This window comes from Ochlerotatus camptorhynchus, unplaced genomic scaffold (assembly GCF_037179485.1).
Source record: "Ochlerotatus camptorhynchus isolate MF236.1 unplaced genomic scaffold, CSIRO-AGI_Acam_v1.1 ptg000045l, whole genome shotgun sequence".
Taxonomy (NCBI): Eukaryota; Metazoa; Arthropoda; class Insecta; order Diptera; family Culicidae; genus Ochlerotatus; species Ochlerotatus camptorhynchus.
In genome coordinates, this window is record NW_027040536.1 from 1,900,184 (window position 1) to 1,923,298 (window position 23,115).

Genomic DNA, 23,115 nt, shown 5'->3' on the forward strand with positions numbered 1-23,115 from the left:
AGATCAAAGCCAAACATTATCATCTTGGAGGATAAAACATCTGGAAAGTAGCCAGAAAACATTCCCAGAGATCTTTAAAAATATGGAATGTTTTCTGCATTACTTATAATACTTTTATAGAGCATGATTTTGTTATTCTTATTTAAAAAGATGTTTTGTGTGTCACTTGGGTAAGATTCTGGAGGAGTGCTTACTTTGATGTTTCATTAGATTTGCCTATTTAATTTTCCAGCAGAAGTTAAAAGTTACAGAGACATCGTCGACCTGAACGTAACTTTTGAATTTCAATTCCTGATTGTGACCGAAGCTGTTTATACCATATCACTCTAAATGCCCTGTACAAATGTGATTCATCAGCAAGATCCGCAACAAAATAGTGGAACAGATTGGAAAATATTTCGAATAAATTCCACTCATGAGAAGTGGATCAGCTTATTCTGACCACCATGTTTGAAAGCACGTTCAGTCTTAACCGTTACGTATCATACCCAAGAGCATATTTTTCAAATCGACATGTACATCGATCTTCCCCATGCATTTCATCCAGCTAACAAAACATGAAAACTAGGTGCAAAATGACAAATCATAAAATTCAAACAATTTATGCGTGCTCATAAATTTTCTAAATTTAACCATGATGACGGCCGCAATTTATGACCTGCACTAATTCTCCCCATGCACTCCAGAAACCAGCACCAGCTTCGATCGACCGGGTTCCCATTTCCCCTTGGCATGCGAGCGTAATTTTTTATGTTTTGCTCTGGAGGAGTCGTAATTTACGCAAATGCTTGCTTTGGACGATCGAGCCCCCCATGCTTGGCAACAAAACAACTCTCTGGAGGCGACGTTTATTGCACCAAATAAAGCAAACCAAAGTGGAACACGTAAAGTCCATTCTTAGATCATAACCGTCGTCATTCAACGGAACGATTCTTTTGAGGAGCTGCAACGAGAGCTGTGATCATAGGAAAACAAACCGGTTGTAGACATCTTTTGGATACTTTGACTATGTTTTGTATTACTACTTACTTTACATAGTTGAAGATGCTAATTTCAAATAACAGAATAATTATTTGAAATAAGCATCTTCAACTATGTGGTCATTTTTATACGATATATGAGGAGATGAAAGTATAGAGTACATAGTTCCGTTAGAGTATGGCAGTGTGAAAATTGTATATAGAAAGTAGAAAGCGAGCAAGGACAACAAGGTACAAATCGGTTTGATCATCTCTCTTCTTTTTTTTTATGTATGATGACAACCGTTCTACTTTGATATATGACCTCTGTGATAACTTCAATATGACAATTCTTAACAATGGAGAAGTAACACGTCTGGCTGTTCCATCCTCAAATGGAAGTAGATTAGACCTCACACTTTGCTCTAATTCATTATCGTTGGATTGCACGTGGAATGTGATCCAGGATCCCCACGGTAGTGATCACTTGCCGATCGGCATTTCGATTGCCAGTGGGTTCAATTCGTCAGAATCCATTAACGTCGCGTACGACCTCACCCGTAATATCGATTGGACAACGTTCAAGACCGCGATAGATGAAGCCGTGTCGTCGGTAGAAGAGCTTCCACTGTTGGAGGAATATAACTTCCTCTCCAATCTGATCTTCGACAGCGCGCTTCGAGCTCAAATTCGGCCGGTTCCAGGAACGTTTTTTCGTAGGAAACCTACCCCTTGGTGGGACCAGCAATGCACTGAGGTTTATCGTAAAAAGTCCGGCGCGTTTAAGCTTTTCCGGAAACGCGGAACACCCGAATATTTCAAAGCGACTCGACTCTTGAACGCGAACTCAAGAGCCTCATCAAAGCCAAGAAACGCGGATACTGGCGGCAATTCGTGGACGGTTTATCGCGCGAAACGTCGATGAATACGCTTTGGAACACGGCGCGAAGGATGCGTAACCGGTCTTCAAACAACGAGAGCGAGGAGTACTCGGATCGGTGGATTCTCAAGTTCACGCGAAAAGTATGTCCTGATTCCGTGCCGGCACAGATGATTCCTAGCGAAACGACGAATTCGGTAGACGAGATCAGCCAGCCTTTTTCAATGCTGGAGCTCTCACTCGCGCTTCTTTCGTGTCGCAATTCGGCTCCGAGGGCTGATAGGATCAAGTTCGACTTGTTGAAGAACCTCCCAGACGTCGCTAAGAGGCGCATGTTGAACTTGTTTTGTCAGTTCCTGGAGTTCAATATTGTTCCAGATGATTGGAGGCGAGTGAGAGTTATAGCCATTAAAAAGCCTGGAAAACCCGCGTCAGATCATAACTCGCATCGTCCCATCGCGATGTTATCGTGCATTCGAAAATTGTTGGAGAAAATGATCCCTTTTCGCCTCGACAAATGGGTTGAGACGAACCACCTACTCTCAGATACTCAATTTGGTTTCCGTAGGGGTAAGGGAACGAACGACTGTCTCGCGTTGCTTTCTACAGAAATCCAGTTGGCTTTTGCTAAAAAAGAGCAAATGGCTTCTGTGTTCTTGGATATTAAGGGAGCTTTTGATTCAGTATCGGTTGAAGTCCTTTCAGACAAACTCCACGCTTGTGGCCTTTCCCCATTAATTAATAACTTTTTGTACAATTTGCTGTCAGAGAAACAGATGAGCTTTTCTCATGGAAACTCTACAGCTTCTCGATTTAGTTACATGGGTCTCCCCCAGGGCTCATGTTTAAGCCCCCTTTTGTACAATTTCTATGTCAGAGAAATTGACAATTGTCTAAGGGACAACTGCACGTTGAGACAACTTGCAGATGACGGAGTAGTGTCTATGACAGGACCCAGAGAGGCCGACCTGCAAGGACCCTTACAGGATACCTTAGACAATTTGTCTACTTGGGCTATCCAGCTAGGTATCGAATTCTCCACGGAGAAAACTGAGTTGGTCGTTTTTTCTAGGAAGCATAGCCCAGCACAACCAAAGCTTCAACTTTTGGGTAAACCGATCACTCATTCCATGTCTTTCAAATATCTTGGGGTCTGGTTCGATTCCAAATGTACCTGGAGATCCCACATTGAGTATCTGAGACGAAAATGCCAACAAAGAATCAATTTTCTCCGAACAATTATCGGAACGTGGTGGGGAGCTCATCCGCAAGATCTTCTAACGTTGTACCGGATAACGATTTTATCGGTTTTAGAGTACGGTAGTTTTTGCTTCCAGGCGGCTAAAACTCACATCATCAAACTGGAACGTATCCAGTATCGTTGTCTTCGTATCGCGTTAGGATGCATGCACTCGACTCATACGATGAGTCTCGAAGTGTTGGCGGGCATGTTGCCACTATCGGATCGGTTTTCGGAATTGTCCCTCAGGCTCCTCACCCGTTGTGAAGTTATGAACCCACTGGTAATCGAAAACTTTGAGAAACTTCTTGAGCTAAACCCTCAAACTCGTTTTATGTCATTGTACTACGTGTACATAACTCAGGATGTCAGCCCTTCACAGCATAATCCCCATCGTGTATGCTTCTCCGACTTCGGCAATTCAGTTAGTTTTGATTTATCTATGACGCGGGAGATTCGTGGAATCCCAGAACATCATTGTTCCATGATTGCTCCGTCAATTTTCGCTGCAAAGTTTGGCCAAGTTGATTCCGCAAGATCGTTCTTCACAGATGGATCACTAATAGAGGCGTCCGCAGGTTTTGGTATTTATAACGAATTTCATAGCGCCTCTCGAATGCTTCATGCTCCTTGTTCCGTTTATGTTGCTGAACTGGCGGCAATACATTATACGCTAGAAACGATCGCCTCACTTGCACCAGATCATTATTTTATTTTTACGGATAGTCTCAGTTCTGTCGAGGCTATTTGCTCCAAGGCCGGTAAAGCACTCCTCGTATTTTCTCATGAAAATACGAGAGCTTCTGAGTGCTTTATCTTTAAGATCTTTTGTCATCACCTTTGCATGGGTCCCATCTCATTGCTCGATTCCGGGCAATGAGAAGGCGGACTCACTTGCTAAGGTGGGCGCTATGCAAGGCGATATTTACGATCGACAAATCGCCTACAATTAATTTTTCTTCATTTATCGTCAACAGTCGCTCGCCAGCTGGCAAAATAAATGGAGTGAAGGGAGTTTGGGACGATGGCTATTCTCGATCATCCCTAAGATGTCGAAGAGTCCTTGGTTCAAGGGGTTGGATGTGGGTCGAGACTTCATTCGTCTGATGTCTCGCCTCATGTCCAATCACTATTCGTTAAACGCTCACTTGTTTCGTGTTGGGCTGGGAGACAGCAATCTCTGTGAATGTGGACAAGGTTACCAGGACGCCGATCATATTATTTGGTCTTGTGCTGAGCATCGTGGAGTCAGATCTGAGCTGTACGATTCCCTTCGGGCTCGAGGTAGACAACCTAATGTTCCAGTTCGGGATATTTTGGCTAGACGTGATCTGGAGTTTATGAAATTCATATATGTTCACTTTAAGACCACCTCGAGACGACCGCGAGTAATCGGTTCAATTCCTTTAACTCTAGATTTAAGACATTAATCATGTATAATGCAAATGATGACTCGGCTCTGTAAAGTTTATTCGATTGAGCCTGTACAAATAAATTAATATAAAAAAAAAAAATCATCTCTTTTTACCAAACTCCCCCGTTGGAGAGGGATGGTGAGGGGTAGTATATTCCCGATGAGGCTGATGGTTTGCGTGGGTGTCATACGGATGGTGAGAAACGGGCATAAGAAGGTTTGTTTACTAAAAGGTTGTATGTCCTTTTCACATGTTTTTCTTGAACAAACCTATACAGGGTTTCAATAAATATAGATCTGGGCTCTCCTGACAGCTCATAAAATCTCTGAAGATCTCTTGACCTTTTTTTTAAAAAATTTCCGATTTTCCTCAAGTTCTCTGGATTTTTCTGATTTTTTTTTTACGTTCCTGAAGATCCTTGATATCCCTGAAAACATCTTGATAGTTCTTGCAGTTTCCCAGAAGTGTCCGAATTTTTACAAAATTCATGGTCATGAAACTTTGCTGGTATTTTTTTTCACTCCTCTTCTGATGATGTTACTGGAATTGCCCCGAAATTAATAAAATTGCTTCAAAGATCTCTAAGCTTCAAGACGGTTTCTGCACTTCTTAGAATTTCTCGGAGCTTCTATGAAGTTTCGATTTTTTTTAATAAGTTCACTAAACTTACCTGGATGACTACCTTTAATGTTAAGAACTTTATAAAAGTTGCGAATTAAATGGACTTACTAACTTATCCTGGTCCGACATCCCTCAGGATTGCACCTGCATCACAATGTTACGCCAATTCACTCGGTCCGTGGCTGCTTGTCTCCAATGTTTTGACCGTCCCACACTTCCGAGATCCTGCTCCACTTGGTCTAACCACCTTGCTCGATGTGCTCCTCTTCGTCTTGTACCGGCCGGATTCGAGGCAAGCACCATTTTTGCGGGATTGTTGTCCGGCATTCTTAAAACATGTCCCGGCCATCGTACCCGTCCAGCTTCCGCAACTTTCTGGATACAGGGTTCACCATAGAGTTGCGCCAGCTCGTGGTTCATCCTTCGCCTCCATACACCGTTCTTACATGCCCCGACAAAGAAGGTGCTAAGCACTCGTCGTTCGAAACCACCCAGTGCTTGCAGGACCTCCTCGAGCATCGTCCACGTCTCGTGCCCGTAGAGAACTACCGGTCTTTTCAGTGTCTTGTACATAAATAAATAAAAATAAAATCTTTTCAGTGTCTTGTACATAGTATATTTAGTAAGGAGGTGAAGTTTACTCGATCTCAGGGTGTGGAGTCCGTAGTAAGCACGACTTCCGGCAATAATACGCCGACGAATTTCTCTGCTGCAGTTGTTATCCGACGTCACCAATGATCCGAGGTACACAAATTCTTCCACCACCTCGAACTCATCTCCGTCGATTGGCACGCTTCTGCCTATGCGAGCCCTATCGCGCTTGGTTCCTCTAGCTAACAGATACGTTGTCTTTGACGTATTCACCTTTAATCCAACCTTCTCTGCTTCACGTTTCAGCCTGGTGTATTGCTCCGCCACGGCCCGAAGCGTTCTTCCGACAATTTCCACGTCGTCAGCGAAACAGACGAACTGGCTGGACTTATTGAAGATCATACCCCGCATGTAAAAGCCCGCACGTTTCATAACACCTTCTAGTGCAATGTTGAACAGAAGGCAGGTAATACCATTGCCTTGTCGAAGTCCTTTGCGAGTTTCAAACGAGTCCGATAGCGCACCCGATATCTTCACGCAGCACTGTATACCATCCATCGTACCTCTGATCAGTCTGGTCAGCTTACCGGGAAAACCGTTCTCGTCCTTAATCTTCCATAGCTCTTCACGGCCAATAGTATCATAAGCGACCTTGAAATCGATGAATAAGGCCTGTACTCGAAAAAAATGCACCAGACAAAAGTGTTCGCCAAAAATTTATTTTAAGTCGGATTTTCTTGAAACTTTGAGAATACATATGGATTATGTTTCGGCATAATTACTTTATTCAATTTCCTTTCCATCGTTGGAAGCCCGCACCTTTCCCTTAAGACCCCTCATTACATTTTGTGCAATGGTGGAGCCGACCTTTTTGGTCACTTCCATCCATTCTTTCTTCAACTCCAGCTCGTTTAACTTGGACGGTTTTTAGAACTTTGGCCTTCATTATGGCCCAAAATCTCTCCACCGGACAAATCTCTGGTGAATTTGGGGGGTTGGCGGTTTTTGGTACAAAAACAACGTTATTGTCTCTGTACCAAGCCAACGTCGATCGCGCGTAATGGCATGATGTCAGGTCCGGCCAAAATAATGTCTCGCCTCCGTGGTACCACAGGAAGGGCAACAGACGCTTCTGGAGGCACTCGGTGCGGTAAATTCCGCTGTTGATGGTACCCATTGTGATGTACGGTTTACTCAGTTTACCGCATTGGCATATGGCCTGCCAGAGCAAGTATTTTTTGGCGAATTTGTCCACTTCTTCTTCCTTTTGTCTTCCGGAACATCAAACCGTGATTTGGCAACGTAGAACTCCAGCCCCGGTATCTGCTTTGCATCTGCCTTGATGTTGGTTTCGTCATCCATAACCACACACATCGGTTTCGTTAACCACTCTCGAAACAGCTTCCTTGCGCGGGATTTGGCCGCCGTAATTTGTTGATCACGCCGGTTCGGTGCCTTCCGGACCTTGAATATACGAAGCCCAGCTCGTTTCATGGTTTGCTGAACGAACCAGGCGGAACACTTTGCCTTCAGAGCCACGTCGCCAATCGAAAGGTTCGGATTACGCTTGAAATAATCCAACACCTCTCGAGCCTTAACAGGGTCAGCTGTCTTCGATTTTCTTCCACTTCCAGCCCACCGCTCAGTCGTCTGGGACTCCTTAAACGATTTTACTACCCGAGACACAGTTCTATGAGTGATTCCCACTTGTCTTCCGATCCATCTCATGGTCGCAGTCGGATTTTCCATGACGACGCGCAAAATTCTCCGGCGATTTTCTTCTTGTTTCGATGACATTTCAATAACCACTGAACCGATTATTATGAAATTTTGCACATGTAAACAATTCACTCTTAACTAGTTATACCCAGATTTTCATCAATTTTAACCGACGGATAAAAAAGTTACACACCGATCAAAATTGTGCATTTTTTGGAGTACAAGCCTTAGGTGGTGCATAGGGACTTGATATTCACGATACTTTTGGAGGATCTGCCGCAACGTAAAGATTTGGTCCGTTGTCGATCGCCCGTCCACAAAACCGACTTGATAACTTCCCACAAATCTGCTTGCTAGCGGCGATAAACGCTGAAAGATGATCTGGGAAAGCACTTTGTAGGCCGCGTTAAGAATAGTGATCGCTCGATAGTTCTCGCATTCTAGTTTGTCGCCCTTTTTATTTATTGGGCATATTACTCCCTCTTTCCACTGCTCCGGTAGCTGTTCTGTATCCCAGATCCTGACTATCAGTCGGTGCAGACAAGTGGCCAACTTATCCGGCCCCATTTTGATAAGTTCCGTTACGATACCATCTTTCCCAGCTGCTTTGTTGTTTTTTATCTGTCGGATAGCATCCTTAACTTCACCTATCGTGAGAGCTGGCATGTCCGCCTCATCCGCTGTACCGACGAAGCCATTCCTCCTGCCGCCTTGGTCCTCCGCCTATGCGCCTTTCAGATGATCATCGTAGTGCTGCTTCCACCTTTCAATCACCTCACGTTCCTCCGTTAAGATACCCCCTTCCTTATCACGACACATTTCGGCTCGCGGCAAAAAAACTTGGTGGGATGCGTTGAATTTATTGTAGAACTTGCGTGTTTCTTGAGATCGATACAGCTGCTCCATTTCTTCGCACTCCAGCTTTTCCAGGCGACGCTTCTTATCCCAGAAAAGATGGGTTTGCTGTCTTCGCTTCTGTTTATATCGCTCCACATTATGACAGGTTCCTTGCTGCAGCATCGCCGCCCGCGCTGCGTTCTTCTCGTCCCAAACCCGTCTGACACTCTTCGTCGAACCAATCGTTCCGTCGATTCCGCTCCACAAACCCAACGGCACCTTCAGCAGCGCTGTTAATGGCTTTCACGTTGCTCCAGCAGTCCTCAAGAGGGGCTTTGGTGAGCTCTCCCTCATCCGGCAATGCTGCGTCGAGGCATTGCACGTACTCAGTTGCGACATCGGGCAGCTTCAGTCGCTCCAGATTGTACCGTGGCGGGCGTCGGTACCGAATGTTGTTTGCAACGGAAAGTGTTTGGCGCACCTTGGCCATTAGAAGGTAGTGGTCCGAATCGATATTTGCGCCGCGATAGGTCCTGACGTCGATAATGTCCGAGAAGTGTCTTCCATCGATCAAAACGTGGTCGATTTGTGTTTCTGTCTGCTGCAGTGATCTCCAGGTGTACCGATATGGGAGGCTATGCTGGAAGTAGATGCCGATTGTTCCGGTCCGTATTTACATTGCTAGCTTTCTGTACTTTTGTTTTTTTTTACGGCTGGCTTGTAGGGCCTGCACCAACACCCCACTGTCTCGCCGGGGGACCATCGTGCACAGCACTGTTTAGAGTCCCACGCTGGCACCAGGACGTTGATCAGCCGCTCCTAACATGGAGAACAGACGCCGTTTTGAGCCGCACTTCCATGGTGAACAGACGCTCGAAGACTGCACTCTCCTGCGAGAGGATTCCCCCCCCCCCCTTCCCTGTTAGCATACGACCAAGGTCCCACCGGGGTTGGTTACTCGATCTTCCCTATGGTTACTCGTACCCCAGCCGGCACCGCGTGGAGGTAGGGATAGGAGTTACTGGACAAGAGGCTAAGGACCGCTAGTGGGGTCTATTTTATACCTGCAGATACGCGAAGTATCAATGGTACGCATTGTCCAGCCATTTACCATCCTAAATTAAATGGAAGCGCCCTTAAATTGTCGTAGTTTTCTGAAATTTTCGGATATTCTTACCGCAACTGTTAAAGCTTTTTAACTGAATGCCTGTATTAGCTAACGAAGGTAAAAAAAAACCCTATTCTATCTTCCATAATTAATCTATTCCAACTAACTTTAAATTCACAAATCCCTATATCTCTACGTTTGCTTCCTACATAAGCTAGCCGGATACTCCCTTCATTCGGATTGAAACAATCTTAATCATCAACTATTCGACATCGACGAAACCAACCGAGGTAGGGCAACTTTTACATGAATTTTAAATACAACAATTAAGACTTCCGTATCGAAAAATGAATAACGAATGAAGGATTTTCCGGATTAAAACCATCATCCGGGGCTGACAGACATGTGCATAATACTCAAGCTCCATCCTCTTTCAAATACCGTCTGGATGGTACACACATCGAATGAAAGTATGTGAGCGATAGAGGTACGCCACAGAAGCATGATTTTCTCTGATACGTAGCTGTCGTGCACGGTTGTACGCCCCCGCTCGGTTTAAAGCCCTCTTGGGAGCTTTCGCTTTGGTTGATATGCATGCAGTTCCATAAGCCCGCTGCTGGCTGGAAGCCGAATCAACAGCACAGAATAGGGGAGAGATTCATCTGGATAATCCCTTTGCCGGGAGATGAGAAAACTGGATCTGGGTGGTTGTTTTGTAATTTATCATTTAATTTAATAGGTAGCTGGCGGGTACCCAGCTGCCAACCACTCACTCCTCGTGTCGCCAACCGCCTCCGTTGCTTTGTCCGTAAAGTATTTGCTATGATGTGTGATCCTTTGCTGGTTGCTACACCTGTTTAATTAAATATGTAAAAGTGTTGTGCACTAAAACAAACCCCGTCGAGTCTGGGGCATGAGTAAGTTGATCTGTTTGCTTAGCAACTCGTGCTCACTCTAGTGGAGAATTTATGGGTATCTATGTTGGCTCTTGGAAAATGTTCTATGTTTTGATGACGGAACACAGTCAATTTCTGGCATTTTTGTGCTCAGGAAACTTCTGATCACATTTATTGCACATTGACCAAAGCCACAATCGGTTAAACTTTTTACCTTTTTCTTAATTGATTCAAACATCTACATCACACTTCCTCTCCCAAAACAACGACAAACAAGTTTTGTCCAGCACCATCTCGCTATCTTCGGGAAGAAGAGTGACGATCAATTAGAGCAGAGCCCCACGGGGAGTTTCGATTCAAGTCTCAATTCATATTTCATCTCCCTGTGTGATCCGTACCGCAGTAGGCCAACTGAACACTTCGTAGGAAATGAAGATGACTGCCCACCACCGACGCCGCTTGCTCCGATGTCCATCCCATGTTCGTTCCATTTTAGGAACGACCCAAACAAAAAAGTAAGCCGCAGGAGATTTATATCAATTTGCTCTGACCTGATAAGCAAACGAATTTCAGTTTCGGTTTTTCCTATGCCTTGGCTGCCCCCTTCGGGAATAATTGCTCTACTCTGGATGGACCGTCCATCACAAGATGGATTCAGAGGGAATGGGACGCGGCGGGTGCAAATTTCACTTTTATCTGTATCATGCTTCCATTGCCTCCTAGTGATAACGTCCTGCGAATGTTTGGGACGTGTTTGACGACGAAAACTAATGGAAAACCGCCATCGACTGTCGTTGTCATCGTTGGTGGTAAAATTAGAGAAAAATCATTGAAACGTGGTCTTGATGCAATCAATTTTATGGGTTTTTGCGCCATGAAGGGCAAACAAATTGGAAACCGATCCGAATTCGATGGAATGGTTCTTTGAGTAAACAGAAGTACAGTAATAGGATAGGAAAAGTAACGATAAGTTTGTGCGGGTTTTGTTGAGAACGACGGAACGGTCATACAATCGAAAAGCGATTGAATTTTATGACAATTACTGAGTATCAAGTACTATTTTGGGTTGGCAAGGTAACGGTTTAGAATTCGATGGCGATCGTCTGGTAATGTTGTGACTCCAAAACCACTTCGTTAATGCTAATTTATGATTGAATATAAGTATTTAAAAAATACTGCAGGTAAACCATTAACATCATTACCGAAAATAAATTATCACTTAAACTTTAGAAACTTATTCTTTGACAACCGTCTGCTCAGAATTCGCAGAAAAGAAGCACATGATATATTTCTCCTCTATCACTATCGTTATCCAATATGGCTTCTGGCACTGAGCGGAAGACACAACAGGTGTCGTATGGCTGCATCTTGGACGATCCAACAATTTCTTCTTCATTGTACGTTCGTGCCGTGTTCTCAGATGCTATAGAAAGTTTTTCTTTCTTTATCGAGTGACACAAACGACGATAAGAGAAACTTTATTCGCTTTTGCTCCAAGGAAGTCCGAGATTGACCAGACAGATGCGATATGCTCTTTAATTATAGCTTTATTGTTTTTTAGCTAGAATATTGTTTAGTAACCAAGTTGATTGAATAGCTTTTTAGAAGAATAATTGTATACCTTATTAAGTTGTTTTTTACTAAGCGCCACCGGTGGTGTAGTGGTAAGCGTGATTACCTCTCATCCCAGCAGTCCTGGGTTCAATCACAGTCGGCGCCCCCGGGATGTTCTGAGGCATAACATCTCTGATCATGGGAAGTAAAGCCGTTGGTCCCCGGTTCACGAGTTGATGGGTTGATAGGTAGGGTCCAGGTGTGGGAGCTGTCTCCCTGGCGTCGGTAGCATTGGAGCTCAGCACGGAAAACAAGATCGACGGAAAACAAATCAAGAAAAAAAAGTTGTTTTTCCTTTTAATTCTACTACTAATGTTTCACTTTCACTATTTACTTTCACTGTCATTTTAAAAACTTATAATAGATTTCGTTAACTACTTGCAAACTTCTTCAGTGTCTAGCCATAGACTTTTAGTAGTATTTTCAGCATTCAATCTTAAAGATTGCACTGATCACTGTAAAATAATTGAAAAGGAATGAACCTAGTATCTTCCCCATTTCATTATTGTATTTGCAAATTTGCAATAGGTCAATCAACTCTAAGCATTCTTCCTCAATTTTCAATTATCCCAAATGAAAAAAAAATGTTACATGACACATTTTTGTATATTTCAAATCTAACATATTTTAACACTGGGTATACGTTCATTGCGTATACGAGACTATGCGTCAATTTTATAAAATTTTGCCCACCGATGCAGAGTTTATGATTGAATTTTAGTTAAAGTTTCATCTTTATCTCTGTGGTGTCCGGCACTAATCCAGTAAGTAAGGTTTTACTTGGTTTTTTGAATTGGGGAACTGTTCGTTAAAAGTTTAAAAAAAACTGTGGGAAATTAAAATAGTTAGTTCTGTTAATCACATTTAAAAGTTGAAACCAAAATTTGTCCACTCCATTGATTTCTTACGGATAACGATCAGTTAAATGTTTTCTGACTTTTGACGTAGGCCTACGTCTGTGATTTCTATATGAGGGTACACTTTGTGAAAACCTAAAATGGAACATGTAAAGAAATTATGAAAGGTTTTGGACGTTAATAACTCAGCTGCCCCTGGACCAATTTCAATAATGTTAGCACCAATCGATCAGAAATATTTTTAAGCATTGATATCAATGCTTCCGACTGTTGATTTTTAACAAGAAACTATTGAAATGTGGTAAAAGTCAAGTATTGTCCAAAAGCTTCGAAATAACTAACAAATCCACCAATTACACACATGTATATGCTGCTTCCCCAACACAGTCATCAGAGAGTCTTTAGTAAACGAAACAATTCGAAGTGGCATTCGCCTCCGATCTTCGGGCGTGTGCGAATAGGGAGGATACAATTGCGCAACATTTTGCACACTCGTCGCCACACCTGAACCCTACCTATCGGCCCATCAACTCAACCGGGGACGAACGGCTTTATTTCCCGAAGGAAGGTGGTGGCGCTGACTGAGATTGAACCCAGGCCTGCTGGGGTGATAGGTGTTACACCACCGGCGCCGCTAACTTTCAAGGTGTTGCCATTGGCAAACACGCAAAAGGAAAAGAGCCAGTGTCGCTACTTGATAGCAAACTACTCATAATGGGAGGATTCTTTGTAGCTTTTATACCACTTGGTTGCTGCATTCTGATTTAACCTGAAAAGATATAAAACAGCGCTGCTGTCTAGCATCAACTCATTTTCGCTTCGGACGACGTGGTGGTTAGCAATAGCAGCAGTAGGAAGACGGTGGCTAATTCACTCTTCTACATCCAACAAGCAACAATTGACTGGTCGTGTCAAAGGAGGAAAAGGTCTTGGTTAAAGAGGCGCCAAGCGTCATCGCAAAGTTCTTCTAGATAACCACCATCCATCTTCAGGCTCGCCGTGGTGGTGTCGAACGTATCTGCGGTCTGATCTACGAGGTGTGCTGAAGGTGTTCCTGGAAAATTAAGGTGCTGTCACCTACACTAAACACGCCAAGAATGTCACGCCATGGATGTCCTCTACAATAAAACGGCCCTTTTCAGAGCCATCAAGCTTATAACTGTAAAGAGTTGGAATAGAATTTATCTGTGCCCCCAACGACCACACAAAATGCTCTACAGAGCTGTAATCGTGTAACCAAACTTGGAAGCTTATAGACGATTGATCAATTAAAAGAACTAAATGCTCTTAACATTTATTCCGTCCACTAGCGGTCCTACGTCAAGCTTCCGTTCGTGCCCCTAGGCACTGACCCTCCTACTTTTTTTATCCCCTAAAGACTACACTAAATTTGCTACACGAGAATTTCAAATTTGTGTGTCGTGCAACACTTTCTCTACGTTCGGTTGCGATATGATGCTGTCAGTTGTATGCAACGTTTCATCATTGTGCAGCATATTATTTGGATGTCTTGTCACAAGCCGTGCAAGTTGTATCTCTAGGCTTATGTATCGTTAGTTTGATACATTTATCATGGGACAATACGTAGCAACATTAATTGAATACATACTTGTTTTACAACCATTCGGTTTGTGTCCGAAATAGAATAAGTTTGAAACTTGAGCTCGTATAACAGCGGTGAAAATATACCCGCCAGCCCGGAAAAAAGGGGTTGGGAAAAAAATTTTGATCAAAAAAATTTCTGACACCTAAAAACCCTCCAAATCTCGATTAGAGCCGTATTAACGGAGATAAATCGATTTAAAGATTTTAATACCCTCCAGCCCGGAAAAAATGGGTTGGGAAAAAAATTTGACACCTAGAAACCCTCCAAATCTTGATTAGAGCCGTATTAACGGAGATAAATCGATTTAAAGATTTTAATACCCTCCAGCCCGGAAAAAATGGGTTGGGAAAGAAATTTTGACCAAAAAAATTTCTGACACCTAAAAAAACTCCAAATCTCGATTAGAGCCGTATTAACGGAGATAAATCGATTTAAAGATTTTAATACCCTTCAACCCGGAAAAAATGGGTTGGGAAAAAAATTTTGACCAAAAAAATTTCTGACACCTAAAAACCCTCCAAATCTCGATTAGAGGGTATTAAAATCTTTAAATCGTTGTTGTTGACCAAAATAACGTTAGCCTGAAAATAATGTTTTGGGACAATGTTTGTGGGAACAAAAATTCTAACACCTGGATCTCACGGTTTTCACTGTAAATGTTAACTGTAAAAATATTCGTTTTTTTTTTTTTTTTGATTATACTAGTGTGATCGTTGAAATTTTAATCGATGGGCTTCCTTCTAAGCTTCTATTCGTGATTCATTAAAATTTGCTAGACTGACTAGTGAAGTTTACTTGACTTGTCTTTCGGTCACTTGCTCTTCTTAAGGGTCACTGGACTCGGAAGTCTTTTAGTATTTCAATAGAGTGGAGAACGGCTTCGGTTCCCCGAGATTCTATCATGGGATAATCAATAACTTACAACGCAAATTTGTCTACTTCACTTCATAAAGCATCTTTTTAATTGATTTCTGATTTTTTTTTTTTTTTTTTTTTTTTTTTTTTTTATTATAGTCACTTTAACACTCTTGGGTCATTCGTGACTTGTCCGGGGGTGAGATTTGAAATCGTGACTTTGGCGTGAGAGGTATGGATGTTAACCACTACGCCGGGGTCGCCCCCCAATTTCTGATTAATTTTCATTTGCAAAACCCCGTTCAGAGAGCTGAAGCCGTTCTCCACCCTAGTGTTGATGTCTTTTTTCTCCTGACGACGAGCTGAGACTCTTTGGACCACGAACCACCTTTGAGTTCGGACGCGCGTTCACAGCGTTCTTGTATATATTTTACCATTCAAACTTTATTTTATTTTTCATACCTTTTAATAACTGACCCGTGCGCGAGCCCCGCGTTTGCATTTTCAAGTAGCAATTTTCTACTTTTTTTTATCACCCGACGCGAGTGCAATGAAGTGTGGTATCGTGAATTGCGTGCAAAATGACAATCGTTTCCTATGGCGCTGCCATGGTGCCTGCAATCGGACTTTCCACGCAGCTTGCGTAGGTGCACAGCGGAATCATGAAGAAATTTTGCGGACCTTCATGCTGCCTCTTTGCCAAGACTGTCAGGAAAAGTTCACCGCTGAACTTAACATGAAGGAACTGTCCAAGTCTTTCCAAAATATCACGGAAAACATCGGACATACATTGGCAACAAACACAAACTCCTCATGAATTTCAAAAGCCTAAGCGCGACTCATGACGAAACGCTCGACCACATTGAGAAAATGCTTGTCGACGTAAAACAAGCCATTTCAAACCTCGCCAGCAGCAGCAAGACTAGTTCCACTGAAATAATAAGTAAACTGTCAGCACTTTTGGACACACCTCCAGCAGACGCCTGTATCGCTGTAGAAAAGGCGGTCAACTCGGCAGCAACAGCAGCAGTAGAAGCCATCACATCAACAACAACAGCAACATTGCACTCAATTGACCTAATTCCACAATTAATTATGGAAATTAAGAACGACTTAGCGGACTCAAATGCTATTCTAGCTTCCGATGTAAAAGCACATATGGAAGAAATGGCAAAAACCTTTTCTGAAGCAGCACATACTGGCAATCCAATTGCATGTAACAACATAGAAATTGAACTGCAGAACGTCGGTGCCGAACCAGCCCCCAGCTGGCGAATGCTAGGAAATAAAAAATATGGAAACGCGACTGGACTGCATTTGACACCAAACAGCGTTCCCGTCGCCTTCAGGAAAAAGAAAAGGAAAAAGCCAGACGTAGGCGAAAGCAACGAAAGGAACATCACCAGGAAAATTCATATCAGTACAATAACAAGAACAAAACAGACAACTACAACAATAACAAGAACAGCAATAATAACACCAACAACAACAACAACAACAACAACAACAACAACAACAACAACAACAACAACAACAACAACAACAACAACAACAACAACAACAACAACAACAACAACAACAACAACAACAACAACAACAACAACAACAACAACAACAAAAACAACAACAACAACAACAACAACAACAACAACAACAGCAACAACAACAACAACAACAACAACAGCAATACCAACAATCATAGCAATGGAATAAGAACGTCGACACTTATTAACTCCACACATGCACATACGGCATTACCTCTGGACAAAGAGCTTTTGGCTGCTGCACGTATACAATTTTCTCGTCCACCAAGCACAGACAATGGACTAAAATTCATTCACTTCGAAAAAGGGGAAACTATTCACCCTTATCGCGCCGAAAGACCAACCGGACATGAACACCCTCCAATCCTGGACCCAATGCGTCCGCCTATAGTCAGACTCACGGAATAGTCTGCAATTGGCGACCGACGCTTTTTGAAGGCACGGCTGCGGGACCCCAAAATTATGGACATTGTGTGGACTTATCTTTCATACTTGCACAACCAGCCACCTTCAGTATGTATTCGCGGAATCACTAAAACTAGTGCAACTTTAATGCTGGCAGCAGAAGGACTACCAACGGAAACAGCCCTTTTACGCGAAATTTTCCTGGACGTTCACGAAGAACTCGGAATTCCACGCACCGACGCTTTGGCAGACCTGAATTCACACCGCGCGTTCCTACTTAGTGAACGCACACAACGACTGCAGCAAACTAGGGAGGCCGCTCGCAAATTTTACAGTCCTCCAAATTTTCAACGGCACTGACGCACTCTACTAAAGGAAGTAACGACGACTATTCCCATGCAAGGGAATTATTATTACCGAATGACGACACTCTACATGAGGTAGACCCTACTAATGTAAGTAATACTGACCCTCCAAAAATCTCTTCACTTCCTCAACAGAATGCGACTGAAATTTTGGTGTATTGCCAAAATTTCAATCGCATGAAAAGCCCAGCTAAAATGAAAGAAATCCACCAGAACATTCTATCTTCTTCTTTTCAAATAATTCTTGGAACTGAAACAAGCTGGGACGAAAGCGTCAGAAGCGAAGAAATTTTTGGAAACAATTTTAATGTATTCCGGCACGACAGGAATTTTCAACTCTGTAATAAAAAGTCTGGTGGTGGAGTGCTCATTGCCATCAATGCTGACTTTACTTCTGAAGAAATCATAACAAATAAGCACAAGGAATTCGAAAATGTCTGGGTCAAAGCACTTATTGCCGGTGAAATACACATTTTTTCTTCTGTGTATTTTCCACCTAAACATGCCCACAAGCAGTCTTTTGAACTATTTTTTCAAATTGTTGAAACTATAATGTCAAATATGGAACCAGAAGTAAAACTGCATATTTATGGCGACTTCAATCAACGAAACGCAGACTTTATTACAGACATTGAAAATGAATCATTTTTACTCCCGGTCGTAGGTGAAGACGAAGCATTACAATTATTATTCGACAAAATATCTTATTTTGGTCTTAATCAAATAAACCATGTAAAAAATCAACAAAACTCATATTTAGACCTTTTATTTACAAATTGTACTGAAGACTTCTGTGTGGATACATCATTAGCACCTTTATGGAAAAATGAAGTGTTTCACACAGCAATTGAATACTCAATCTTCGTACAAAATTCTTCCTCCTCCAGCGACTGGGAATACGAGGAAGTGCCGGAATACCATAAAGCAAATTACGAAGAAGCCAAACGTAGACTATGTACAATAAATTGGCAAAATTTAATAAGCATTGAAGGAAATGTCGATACTGAAGTAGAAAAATTTCACTTAATTCTACAAAACCTAATCTTAGAAACTGTACCATCAAAAAAAAAGAAGACGAACACAAAACAATAAACTACCCGCATGGTTCAATCCACAACTGAAAAATTTGAAGAATAAAAAACAGAAAGCTCATAAACTATACAAAAAAGAAAAAACTGAAACCGATTTGCGAAACTATCACAACTTATGCAACCAATTAAATACAGCCACCAACTCTGCATATGAGGACTATAACCGCAAAGTCGAAAATGAAGTCAAATCATGTCCTAAGAACTTTTTTAATTATGTAAACACGAAATTAAAAAGCAGCAATTTTCCTTCGCGAATGAATTTGGATGCAAATGTAGGCGAGAATTCTTCTGAAATTTGCAGTCTCTTTGCAAATTTCTTCCAAGAAGTATACACCACATTTTCCGAAGAAGATCGTGACCGCGATTTCTTTGCATTCATTCCTGAAATTTCTAAAAACATCTCTGTCAACCAACTTTCTCAACATGAAGTCCTCAATACACTAAAAAACTTAAACGCGTCGAAAGGGTCTAGACCTGACGGCATCGCACCCATATTTTTGAAAAACCTTTCTGAAGAACTCGCATTTCCTCTAGAGCGTCTTTTCAACATGTCTCTGAAAAATGGAAAATTCCCTGAAATTTGGAAATCATCTTATTTGGTACCTATTTTCAAATCAGGTGCAAAATCAGACATTCGAAATTATCGTGGAATTGCTATTATTTCTTGCATTCCAAAACTTTTTGATTCAGTGTTCACTCGGCTGTCGACAAAAGCAGGCCACTCTGGATGTGTGCTACGCGATCGTCTGTTTTCTCGGCAGCAACCATTGTGTGGTCCTCCTCATTGTTCTTCATCAGCAGTTCTTTCGGTCGATGCGTCGTCGACTTTGGAAAGCAACCGTTTCGTGATGAGTGTGTGAGTGCTGACCACGTTTTGCGTCCATTGCTGCAATGGACGCGCTCTGACCCTCGTTGGCGTACTACAATTTGCCATACAATGAAACTACTGGAAGCGGCTCCAGTTCTGATGGAGGAGGCTTTTTGGATAGCGGAAGATAAAGTGTTTATTGTGTTGTACCTTTTGACTATAGTTTTAAAATGTATTGTGATGTGACCAAGAATCCTCGGCTCTGTAAAGTTAATTCGGTTGAGCCTTATCAAATAAATTAATAAAAAAAAAAAAAAAAAAAACTTTTTGAATCAATCGTAAACGGCAATATTTTTCAGCAGGTGAAAAATCTAATTACAAGTAAACAGCACGGCTTTTTTAAAGGTCGCTCAACTACCTCTAATCTTCTAGAATATGTATCTTTCATTATTAAAGCGTTGGACAGTGGCAAGCACGTTGAAGCGCTATACACCGACTTCTGTAAAGCATTTGACCGCATCGACATACCATTATTAATCCTCAAATTGCAGAAAATAGGAATGGAGCCTGGACTTTTGAATTGGCTTCAATCATACCTAACACATCGTAAACAAATAGTTCGCTTTCAAAATAAACTTTCAGAACCAATTTCAGTCACCTCTGGGGTACCCCAGGGTTCTCATTTAGGCCCACTTCTTTTTATTTTGTACATAAACGACATTTCCTACATACTTAAAAAAAATAAAATTGCTTGTATATGCAGACGACATGAAGCTCTTTATGGAAATAAGTAATTCTAGCGATGCAGAAGAATTCCAGAATGAAATCAATATATTCCACACCTGGTGTAGCAAAAGTCTACTTAAACTGAACGTAAAAAAATGTACTGCAATAGCATTTAGCAGAAAAATTGAAACACCGCATATTGAAATATCATTAGGCAACCAAATAGTAGAAAAAAGCAAAATTGTAAGAGATCTAGGTGTAATCCTAGACTCCAAACTAACTTTTATAGAACATTATAATACTATCATTAGTAAAGCAAACAGAATGCTAGGCTTCATCAAAAGGTTCAGTCATAATTTCGAAGACCCATACACTATTAAGCTTTTATATACCACATATGTAAGGCCAATTCTGGAATACTACCACCTAGTATGGAATCCATACATTTCCATACACGAAGAACGCATAGAATCTGTCCAAAAACAATTCCTTTTATATGCTTTACGAAAATTGAATTGGACTGCATTTCCATTACCATCTTATGAAGCGCGCTGCATGCTCATCAATATACAAACACTTAAGGAGCGCCGCCAATTTGCAATGCTTTTCTTCATCAACGACATTATTTCAATGCGCATAGATTCGACAGAAATTCTCGCACAATTAAATTTTTACACACCTTGTCGATATCTTAGAACACGGAATTTATTTTCAGAAACATCGTACAGAACAAACTATGCAAAAAATAGCCCAATCAATCGAATGATGCGCCTATATAATTTGCATTGCGGAACTATTGACATCACTATGTCCAAGCAGCAAATACAAACTAAGCTAAAACAGAATAGAATTAATGCATAGTATGTAAGTAAACATTGTAATAATCATTGTATGTAGTCTACACTGGCTTGACGAAATGGAAATAAATATTGTTGGTTTACTATACTCTTAAGTTCATGATTGTTTGTGATTGGATATTTAATAAACCCTGGATCAACAAGGAAGGACTTTTTAACGTAAAAATCTGACAAACCGTAACAGAAATGGAGTTCACTCAAGCAATGACTATTTTTTAGCAGCATGGCGTTTTCATTGACGTATAGTCAGGGGGATATTCAAGAGAAACTGTGAGATGCTTCTTCATACATCCATCTCTTATGGCGGAGAGTGAGTGACTCGATTTGAGAGTTTGTTATGAACGCTCTCTGAGGGTCCATTTAGTAGCAGTGCAGAATGCTGTCAACATATGCCATTACAATTGAAATAGGTAAGAAAATTTGATTGCACCTCATGTTTCATGTGTAAAAATACCTTTAATATGATCACAATTTTATCAGCTCATCATAACTGAACAATTGAATTATCTTCCGAAGGGCACAATTAATTAAAAGACACAGTGAAGATATGTAATTGTGTTTCCACTTCTTCCCGTTTTTCCTTTCTTTCTCCACCTGACCTTGACCAATAAATAAGCAGCATTGATTTCATGGTGACGCGCACATCATGTTTTGTGGATAAATACTTTCGCTAAAGCAAAAACGTGATTTAACAGATCAAGCCGGCATGACACAGTCTCATGGAGGATGTTGAAGTTGATTGTCTGCACTGAACTTAAAGTAGACCTGCATGCAACTGATGGAAGTTGTATGCAGACTTGGTTTACTTGACTCACGCCTAAATGTATGCTGCTGACCTATCTTCTTCAATCGATTAATGCGAAATTAGTTGAGAACGAATTGTATCTTCTCCTGGCGATCCAACTTAAGCGTAATTGACACAGTATGTTTCCTAAATCCAAACAATTAGGTTCAGTTCATTAATTTCTCAGCAGAGCAGTTCTCAACACCTTCGCGAGTGGCAACCTATGAAGACGTGTAAATATATCTCCACTACGGTACGACGACCAGCAGCCTAGACACGGTGCATTATCTTAATTACTCTTCCTAATTGCTTGCTCCAGCTGTTGCTGATGGTTTTCTACTTCGCATCATCGCTGTTCCGGCGTTTCAGCTCTTCCCATTCAACATTTATGCTCGTTAGACGTTACGTACGAACGGTCAATTTCAGATCGATTTTGAAATCAGTCATAGAATTCCGTTGCTGGTGAATCTCCAAATTATGTTGATTTTATATCAGAACATTAGTAATGACCTCAATCAACTCCAGTTCATCAAGAAAATCCCAAATCACTCAAAATGATCGTCGTCTGTAACGATCGATCGCTGCCACCCACTGACTCAAAGCTACACGGCAAACGTCCGGCGTGAAAAGGTTTAACCTTTTGTCTCTCTATTCAGGCTTATCGTTTCAACAGATCAATTTCATTCCGGCCCAATCCGATGTGGAGCGCATCTGTAATGACAACATAGACGACACAAAGGTTAGACCGGTCCCATGGGGTCCCCACTGTGCCACAGGGCATGTTCAACCGCTAAGAACCAGAAGCTACTTAACATCTTGTCGCAGCATCTTCATCACGAATTTCTCCGGAATCGATAATCTGGTGAACGACGAGACAAATGTTGCCTATGCGCCGTGTGTGTCTGTAATCGTCGTCGATGCTAATAGGATTAAACTGTGCAATCGGGGTTTTGGCTTTTCGTTTGCCATGCTTCTTGATATTATGTAAATGCGTGCTCGACGAATCCATCCTAACAGCTACTGGTATTAAAAGTTCATAATATTCAAGGTTTCCTCACGCCTATCACCGTGGAAGAAAGAACCTATTTTACATCAGAAACTGTCAGCGACAATGCTTCCGGTTGAACGAGCAAAGTGGGATTTTATCCCATATTTCCAGCGAAGGGATGCTTTCCGCGTTTACTTACTATGTCGTTCGTTGTCATCGTCGCGTACATGGGAATCGTGCCAAAAGCCTCAGTCACGACACTTCTGTCAAGCACGCGCCATATTTTAAAGCGACACTTTAACCGAACCATCTGATACTGACCTAAAATGAACTTCAATTTTCGATCACA